Source organism: Triticum dicoccoides, chromosome 2A, assembly GCF_002162155.2.
Source record: "Triticum dicoccoides isolate Atlit2015 ecotype Zavitan chromosome 2A, WEW_v2.0, whole genome shotgun sequence".
Taxonomy (NCBI): domain Eukaryota; kingdom Viridiplantae; phylum Streptophyta; class Magnoliopsida; order Poales; family Poaceae; genus Triticum; species Triticum dicoccoides.
In genome coordinates this window covers 109,618,874-109,628,812 of record NC_041382.1, presented here as the reverse complement: position 1 = coordinate 109,628,812, position 9,939 = coordinate 109,618,874, and positions in this window count along the sequence as shown.

Sequence of the window (9,939 nt, the reverse complement as noted above, 5' to 3'; positions counted from 1 at the left end):
CGAACCCTGACTGGCCCAGAGGGCCAGTTAACAATTTTTTAAATACACGTTTCCTTATGAAAAATACAGAGAAAACATAAATTTATAAAAAAAATCCATGATTATGAAAATATTAAAAATGCCATGCTACCTTACAAAACCGCCATTTCTATCATTTATAAATACAATGGTATGATAAAAAGTGTGTCGTGTGATCTACAATTCCTTTTATGAAATTTGTCGTGGAGATGTTTCACTGTGCAAAAAATGACATGTTTTTGGAGAACATTTTTTCTTTATTTTTACCATGGACCAAAAATAAAAATGCCCCTATGTAAATTTTTTCTTTATTTGGTCCACCTTGCAAGAATTCACAAAAAATGCCATCTCACTAAATTTTATTTTCCTGTTCAATAAAAAAAATTGAAACTGCCATCATCTTAATAATAAAACTACCATCCTCTTGATGATAAAAATGCCATCCAAACAATAATAAAAATGACATCCTCTCAATAATTAAATTTTCATCCTATTAATAATAAAGCTGACATCGTCTTAATAATAAAAATATTATATCATTAATAATAAAAGGCCATATCATTAATCATAAAAATGTCAACCTCTTAATTATTAAAATTTCATTTTATTAATTAGTAAAATGTGACGTTCTTAATTGTAGAACTGCCATGTGAGAAAGTAAAAAAATAATTCAAAAAATTTCATGAGCAAGTGATAATATTTCCTAAAGCTTGCCATGGGTCATTGCAAAAAGACCTAAAATTTCCATGTTTTGGAACACCAAAAATTGTCATGGATTAAAATAAAATTGAATTGCCATGCTACCTATATTTAGACATGGACATGGCAAATTTAGAAAAATTAAATGCCCGTAAAAATAGAGATTTTTCTTTCAAAAATGAAAAGAAATCAGAAGAAAAAATGATTTTAAAAAATAACTTTAAAAATACATATAATAGTTTGGTTGTAAGTGTTCACAAAGCCCCACTTCAACCGAGTGGTAAGTGCCCCCACTCCGCCCCTGTGCACAAGGAAGCGACAATTTGAACCCCTCCTCAGATACCTTGGACGTGAAATTTTTGAAAGAAAAAAATTGAGAACGTTCGCCAGGAAACGAGTAACCGCGACCGGCTCCAGCTTATCTACATGGCATTGGTCTTGTGCCAAGATCCGTGCAACATCGGGCAAGGCGTTCGCTGGGATGGGCTCCCTAGCTGACGTTCGCTAGATATCATTTCCGTTACCTAACGAGACAAGTAGACATTTACGTGAAAATCAAACTCTTTTGCTATTAAATCTGTTTTTAGAACCTTGCGTACTATGCTTGCTACGACAAACGTAAGTCACGTAGAAGGTTCATGCTCCAGCTTCAGTCCAGTGAGCGTCCATCATGCCTAGTCGGCACATCTATCGTGATCAAATCGATGTGCGTAAGCGAGGACAAATGCACAGGTCCTACAAGTGCAACCTATAGCCTCCATGATGCCAACTTGGGCAATAATTAGCTAGTGGAGGACTGATTAATTAAGTGTGTACCACTCCATATGTTGGCCTTAAAAATGGCACCTATCGTGCGCTTGCGAACTGCATGGCTGTTAATAAATTTGTCCACGGACCACAAAGGCAAGTCTATTGTGTGACCGAGACTAGGTAGTAGCACGACTGTACAAACTGTGCATGTATACATACGCCTTTTTTCCTTAAAAAAGTGATTCCTTTTCTTTCTTTTCTATTTTTTGAACATAATGGTTCCTTTTTTTTTCTGAATGCGGACGCAAGGGCTCAAATACACGTGCATACACTCATCCTTATGAACGTACACCCGCACATCCTATCTTCATGAGCACCTCCAAGAAACTGGATCAACATATCATCTTGAGATTTTACGAAGTCATCAGGATTTGAACCCTGGTGGCCTGGGATACCACTGGCCACCTAACCATCCAACCACAGGTTGATTCACAACATAGTAATTCCTTATCACTGCATCATTATGACGCAAGCATTAGTTGTATACATATGTATGTATGTATATATACAGGGCCGCCACCAAGCGGCACGTATGATGGGTTAAATCAATTAACCAATCTCGTCAGCTTCAATGTCATCGCTTGATTTATCTTGATGGTGTGGTGCTGGTCCCGTACGCACGTACTACGTCCATCGCTCGTTTTGCATGTCAAGTCAGTGTGATGGAAGACGACGACGTACTCTGGCTCTTGAACTTTTCGCCTTGCATATGCAAATGATCAGGTTCTGCAAAGGAATCAAGGTCGCCATATGCGTCAAGGTGGCCATGGCAACTTGGGCAATCATGCATGGAGGACCGATTTATTGTCGATTAATAAGTTGGGGTATGTACATGCATGCCATGTGCGAGTTAACCTTACGCACACATATGGAGTCAGTATATGAATATGGGATTCATCAGCGGCTCTGCATCCTTCATGGTTTAATGCGTCGATCTTGATTGGCCGATACAAAAGGGATTGTCGGTATATATATGCATAATGCACTTCCCTGAGCTGTCGCATTATATTTCAAGGCAGCAGTACAGAGCGGCTGGGAATTACTCCTACTACAACAGGTTGCATGCCGCCATTTAAATAGAAAGGCACTCGTCCAGCCAAAGCTAGTGGAAATACCCTGTCAAAAACCTCACTAGACAACGGAGCTTTCCTCATCGGAATTTAATTAAGACCTTCATAGCGACTTTTTAACTCATGAGTTCTGACCGACACAAACATGCATTTTGTGCTCTCTTTTTTTGTCCGATAAAGGACAATATATCAAATAACAAGTACAAGCATCCGCGCTAAATCTTCCACAATTTTTTGTGTTTTTTTTGGCAAAACCACCTTTCCATGTTTTCAGTTTTTTCTGCGAATGTGTACCATGTGATGCAATGATCAAACTTACATGTTTAACGCAAATTAATACCAACTGAATGGACGGGCCGGACCGAATCAAGCCAGTTCTTTTGGCGGCTTAAAATAAAAGCCGTCTCCTCCCCAGCTTTTTTCGTAAGCCGCCTCCCTCATTCACTGGGGCTTCTGAACTAGTTATGGGGTTACTAATCGAGAAGCCTCAATAAATTTTGAGAACGGCTTGTTTTTTTTAAGCTGGAAAGAGGCAGCTTATTTTTTTAAGCCGCCCAAAAAAACTAGCCAACATCAAACAGTGCAAGACTGAGTCAAACGTGCCATAATAAGGAAGTACTCCCTCCGTAAGGAAATATAAGAGCGTTTAGCTCACTACGCTCTTATATTTCTTTACGAACGAAGTACTGATAAGTATAGTTAGTTGTAGACACTGAACAGTCATAAGAGCAACTCTAGTAGATCCCATAAAAGGCCTCAGCCATTGAAATAACTGCCAGTTCATGGTTTTTGCCCCAAAAGTTGACCCAGAAAATATTTTTTATGGGATCTGTTATGACAGAACACACGTCATATTATAAAAATATTTTACAATATACTCTAAGGGCTCCTTTGATTCAAAGGAATTCATGAGATTTTTGGAGGGTTAGAATCCTTAGAATTTTTTTCTAAGTTGATCGTTTGATTCACAGGTCTGGATCCTATAGGATGTTTTCCTATGAATCGAGTGTACTACATTTCATTAAACAATAAGCATTCACTCCAACCCTTTTTTACAATTATTTTTCTTGTGGCATCAAACACTCTATGCTAATCTTATAGGATTCAAAGTGGACATGCCACTCAAATCTGCATCCCTATTCCTACGTACTGAAATTCCTGCAAATCAAAGAGGGCCTAAAATGATTTTGCAGCATGAGATTTTTACGGGATTGCTAGAGATTTTTTTTGCATGTTAATACATGTATTATTTACATATCATAAAGATCATAGTACAAGCCACGTACATACTGACTTGACAAAATTGAAAAAATAGTAGAACCCTAGCCTTTGCACATAGAAACACCAGCCAAGAATTAAGAATACAAATGAAACCGAAGAATTCTCTGAGCTTGACACCAACGTCCGTCACCTGCCTCTAGCATCACCATAGCAGTTATCAAAAGAAAAAATAACGGATCATCTTCATACCCGAGCTCGACGTGGCTCCATCGCTGATATGCAGCTTTGTGGGCCTCCAAGGTGGCTCACCAAAATGAAACCATTAACGCTGAACGAATTAGATCGAGACAACACCTTGGACACGCCATAAAACTTCAGATCTAGCATCACCACATGACTAAGACGCCGGAGGAGAAAAACATATCTGCCATCCACGAACCACGGATCCAGCACACGATCCCCATCTTTCACATGTCGTCAATTGCTAGAGATGTTCTAACCAACTACATCATTGCTTCTGTACATGTACGTATGGCATGCACGAAGACAAGAAGGCTAATTTGTAGACAAGACCGGGGTTGCGAGAGTTAACGTAGGTCTCGTCGCCTATTGTGGACAGCTCAGTAATAACCAGAGCAGGTTGAAATTAACACGATCGACGTAACGGGACCAACGCGTACGACCATCGCGATAAAAGCCAGACGGTGAACCTGATACCGATCGCCAACTTGCAGAGCCTTGTGCCTTGCAGACACCGTACGTACATGCTTTTTGCGTGCCTAGTCGATGTCAGTCACACTCCTGTTTCATGTGAAGAATATTCACGGACCCAGAGCAAAATAAATAAATCCATATGCGGCAGCTGCCCCGTTGCCTTTTGAGGATGGGTACGTGCTTGAAACGATCTTCGTCGGTCAGTCAGTGAATTATTATTCCCCAGGTTGATGTAAGCTAAGATTGACTTGTGTGGGCGCTCATCCGGTGCCAACGTCAACTGATCACGATGGATTGATGGATGCATTATTTGTTCATGATGACGGGTCTTAGAAGGGATCTAATTTTCTAGTCTGAGTATCATTTGTAGTACGTAGCTGACTCCTTTTGGCGGAACAGGGTTTATGGTTTTCGATCCATAGAAGAACGAAATAGTTCTTCCAGAGAAACATGAACATTGTTTCTAGGGTGGTGCTACGCGTGGGCCGGGGGTATAGATGCGGCTATCGGCCGCCTCGCACGCCGTCCAAACGTGCCTGCCATACGTTCCTGGATCCATCGAGAGTAGAGAGAGACATAAGAAGAAACGAAATGATATAGAGCAAACGTTCTCTCTAGGCTATTCTGGCGTGAATGCAACGTCACCCCTCCGATCGTGCACGCATCTCGACTCAGGAACTTAGTCTTTCACTGCAGATCCCCTTTAGAGCAAATGGCGCAATCGTTTGCCGCCGAACCCCCTCAGAGCGAACGGCATGAACTTTCTGCGTTTTAACCATTTTTAAATCTTGGACAAATGGTTATCCAGAGCATGGGAAAATCTGCATTTTAGGTTTTTTGCACATGACAACCGTAACAACTATAGCATGACAAATACTATGTTTTTAGGCTTTTTATACACATGGCCAGTGCTATAGCATGGCGAATATTGTATTTTCTAGAATTTTACACATGTCAACTATATATACTATATCATGCCAACTCCTTTTTCAAAAGGATGGCATGGAAATTAGGTTCGGCTTTGATTCTGTAGAAAAAAAATTAGGCACAAAGAATTGGTAGCGGTTTAGTTTTCAATAGAAGTGGTTTTAGAATTGGATGGTATAGGCCGGCCAAGTTAAGTAAAAACCAGTCTTCCATTTCCTACTGGTAGAGTAGGTTCTGTTGGGATCAACTGAAGCCGCCAATTCATTTTTCTGAGTGGAAGGAAGCCTTCTAACTATCTTGAAAGAACACTCATCGGATGAATCACAGCATATGCCAGTGCCCACTCATTGACACGCGGATTGTTTCAATCAGTCCACTAAAATCACGTCCGTCTTGGTCGAAAGGACTCAGATTCCTAAGCTCCCTAGAAAGGGAAATTTGAGGTGCACCAGGGTTAGAGGCGTCGCTTGGGGCTCGGATGCAACTGGCTGGCCCGTTTATAGAGAGCTAGTGGGACAGATCACGGGTATGCATGGCATCCATTTGACCCTTTGCGTCCCAGCTATTAATGGTGATATATTGTGCGTTGCTGGGCGTGTCATCAATTGACTATGTGATTGATAAAATTATGTACTATTTCTTTTAAAACATGAATCATATGTGACTTTTTTGCGGGAAAAACCATATGTTCTTGTTTTGGAGAATTCTCGCCCAACTTTAATGATGCATCAAAATGATCATAGGTGCAAAGTTTGGGTCTAAGGGTTTCTCAACCAAACATGATGACTTATATCTAAGTTACATGCAAACTTGATGAGATTGTGAGCTTCGAAATTATGGGGAAGACCATACGTGACTACATTTTCTTTCCCCTCACGTATAAATCCTGCATGCAATAAATTCAATGACAGCATGAGAAAAGCATCTGGCCTAGCATAACTAAAGCATCCAACCCAGTGACTCATCATGATACATCCAATAAAAATTGGAGCGCACGAACTAAAACCTCCGCGGCGAAGCGCGGGACAGCTTTTAGTTTAGTTTATCGCCAGCAATGCATTGAAAACAACAGATGCAATGTTACAACTTGATCTTAACAGGCTCTTGCTATCGATTAACATCATGGAAACACAAGACCGTAAGTGTTGTCCTCCAGAAAGGACCTTGGTACGAGAGCCTCCTAGACTCCTAGCCTCCCGCCTCCGGCCACTCCGGCCCCGACGGCCACCCAAACTCCCCGCTGTTGGCCACTCGGCCCCGGCGGCCATCCACTCTTCCCGATGTTGGCCACCCGGCCCCGGCGGCCACCCAATTCACGTCCATTGATCTTGTGATTTGGCATCATGTCTCTGGCAGAACTAGACTCCGATGTTGGTCAAGACTTCGCTGCCAACATTTGGCGCAAATGGGGTGTCCCGATCAACTACAAAGAAGGTAAGATATGGAGGAATTTCTGTTGGTGGCTGAATTTACAAGGTCCAAAATCAGATTGTCAGAGGAATCAGTCGGTACTATTTTGCTTTCTTGCTTCGGGGGACGGGCTTCCGTGTTCAAGGTGAAACTGTTACAAAATTGGTCATTCAAATTCTCGGTTTCTTCCAAAGAAGTGGGTTTCTCGATCATCAAGCAAGGTAATATTGCAATGTCTCTTCTCAATATCAACTTCTTACTTTGGGGCGGTGGAGGTCCAAATTCTAGCTGGGAATTGGATCAATATCTGAAAGAGAAGGTAGATGCATGGACTCATGTTTTCAACAGTCACCCAAGAAAATCTTATCTGGATGTTCTACGATCTCCTGGTTATTTTGTGGATTGTTCGCCCGATCAAGCTAGATCCAATCTAGTTCATGTTCAACATTCAAAATGTGCGCGATCTGGGGACATTACTGGTAATAATGCTCATGCGATCAATGTTGCAATCAATTGCTCAGTCAATTCCCATAGGGCGGGATCACAGCAAATTCAAACTTGCACGAGGGAACTGTTTTGTGTTCGTTGTCTGCTAATGCGCCATGCCAGGCCCAATTGTACTAACAAGACCAAGTGCCATTCATGCAAAGGATGGGGCCACATATCCAAAGACTGTTATTCCTCGGCCCAACCCACCTACAATGGCTACTCTTGTGAGCCCACTCCGCGGCCTAGTCAGACGATTGGTTTTCCTAGGCAAGTAGTGAAGGAAATATGCCCTAGAGGCAATAATAAAATTATTATTTATATTTCCTTATATCATGATAAATTTTTATTATTCATGCTAGAATTGTATTAACCGAAAACTTAGTACATGTGTGAATACATAGACAAACAGAGTGTCCCTAGTATGCCTCTACTAGACTAGCTCGTTAATCAAAGATGGTTAAGTTTCCTAACCATAGACATGTGTTGTCATTTGATGAACGGGATCACATCATTAGAGAATGATGTGATGGACAAGACCCATCCGTTAGCTTAGCATAATGATCGTTTAGTTTATTGCTATTGCTTTCTTCATGACTTATACATATTCCTATGACTATGAGATTATGCAACTCCCGAATACCGGAGGAACACTTAGTGTGCTATCAAACATCACAACGTAACTGAGTGATTATAAAGTTGCTCTACAGGTGTCTCTGATGGTGTTTTTTGAGTTGGCATAGATCGAGATTAGGATTTGTCACTCCGATTGTCGGAGAGGTATCTCTGGGCCCTCTCGGTAATGCACATCACTATAAGCCTTGCAAACAATGTGACTAATGAGTTAGTTGCGGGATGATGCATTACGGAACGAGTAAAGAGACTTGCTGGTAACGAGATTGAACTATGTATTATGATACCGACGATCGAATCTCGGGCAAGTAACATACCGATGACAAAGGGAACAACATATGTTGTTATGCGGTTTGACCGATAAAGATCTTCATAGAATATGTAGGAGCCAATATGAGCATCTAGGTTCCGCTATTGGTTATTGCCTGGAGATGTGTCTCGGTCATGTCTACATAGTTTTTGAACCCGTAGGGTCCGCACGCTTAATGTTCGATGACGATTTGTATTATGAGTTATGTGTTTTGATGACTGAAGTTTGCTCGGAGTCCAGGATGAGATCACGGACATGACGAGGAGTCTCAAAATGGTCGAGACGTAAAGATCGATATATTGGAAGGCTATATTCGGACATCGGAAAGGTTCTGAGTGGTTCGGGTATTTTTTGAAGTACCGGAGAGTTACGGGAATTCGCCGGGGGAAGTAGTGGGCCTTAATGGGCCATACGGGAAAGGAGAAAGGGGCCTCAAGGGGTGGTCGCCCCCCCATGGCAAGTGTGAATTGGACTAGGGAGGGGGCGGCGCCCCCCTCTCTTTCCTTCTCCCTCTCCTACTCCTTCCCTCTCTTCCCTCTTGGAAAAGGAAGGGGACTCCAACTAGGATTGAGAATCCTAGTTGGACTCCCCCTATAGGCGCGCCCCTCCTAGGCCGGCCTCCTCTTCCCCCTCCTTTATATACGTGGGCAAGAGGGCACCCCAAAGACACACAAGTTGATCTTTAGCCGTGTGCGATGCCCCCCTCCATAGTTTTACACCTTGGTCATTTGTCGTAGTGCTTAGGCGAAGCCCTACATCGGTGACTTCATCATCACCATCACCACGCCGTCGTGCTGACGAAACTCTCCCTCGGCCTCAGCTGGATCAAGAGTTCGAGGGATGTCACCGAGCTGAACGTGTGCAGATCGCAGAGGTGTCGTACATTCGGTACTTGATCGGTTGGATCACGAAGACGTTCGACTACATCAACCGTGTTACTAAACGCTTCCGCTTTCGGTCTAAGAGGATTCGTGGACACACTCTCCCCGCTCGTTGCTATGCTTCTCCTAGATAAATCTTGCGTGATCATATGCAAATTTTTGAAATACTACGTTCCCCAATAGTGGCATCCGAGCCAGGTCTGTGCGTAGATGTTATATGCACGATTAGAACACAAAGAGTTGTGGGCAATAATAGTCATACTGCTTACCAGCATGTCATACTTTGATTCGGCGGTATTGTTGGATGAAGCAGCCCAGACCGACATTACATGACCGCGTTCATGAGACTGGTTCTACCACCGTGCTTCGCACATAGGTGGCTAGTGGGTGTCTATTTCTCAAAATTTAGTTGAATCAAGTGTGACTATGCCCAGTCCTTGTTGAAGGTTAAAACAACACACTTGACGAAAAATCATTGTGGTTTTGATGCATAGGTAAGAACGGCTCTTGCTAAACCCATAGAAGCCACGCAAAACTTGCAACAACAAAGTAAAGGACGTCTAACTTGTTTTTGCAGGGCTTGCTGTGGTGTGATATGGTCAAGACGTGATGATATACAAATTATTGTATGAGATGATCATGTTTTGTAACAGTTATCGGCAACTGGCAGGAGAAATATGGTTGTCATTTATTGTATGAAATGCAATCGCCATGTAATTGCTTTACTTTATCACTAAGCGGTAGCGATAGTCATAGTGGC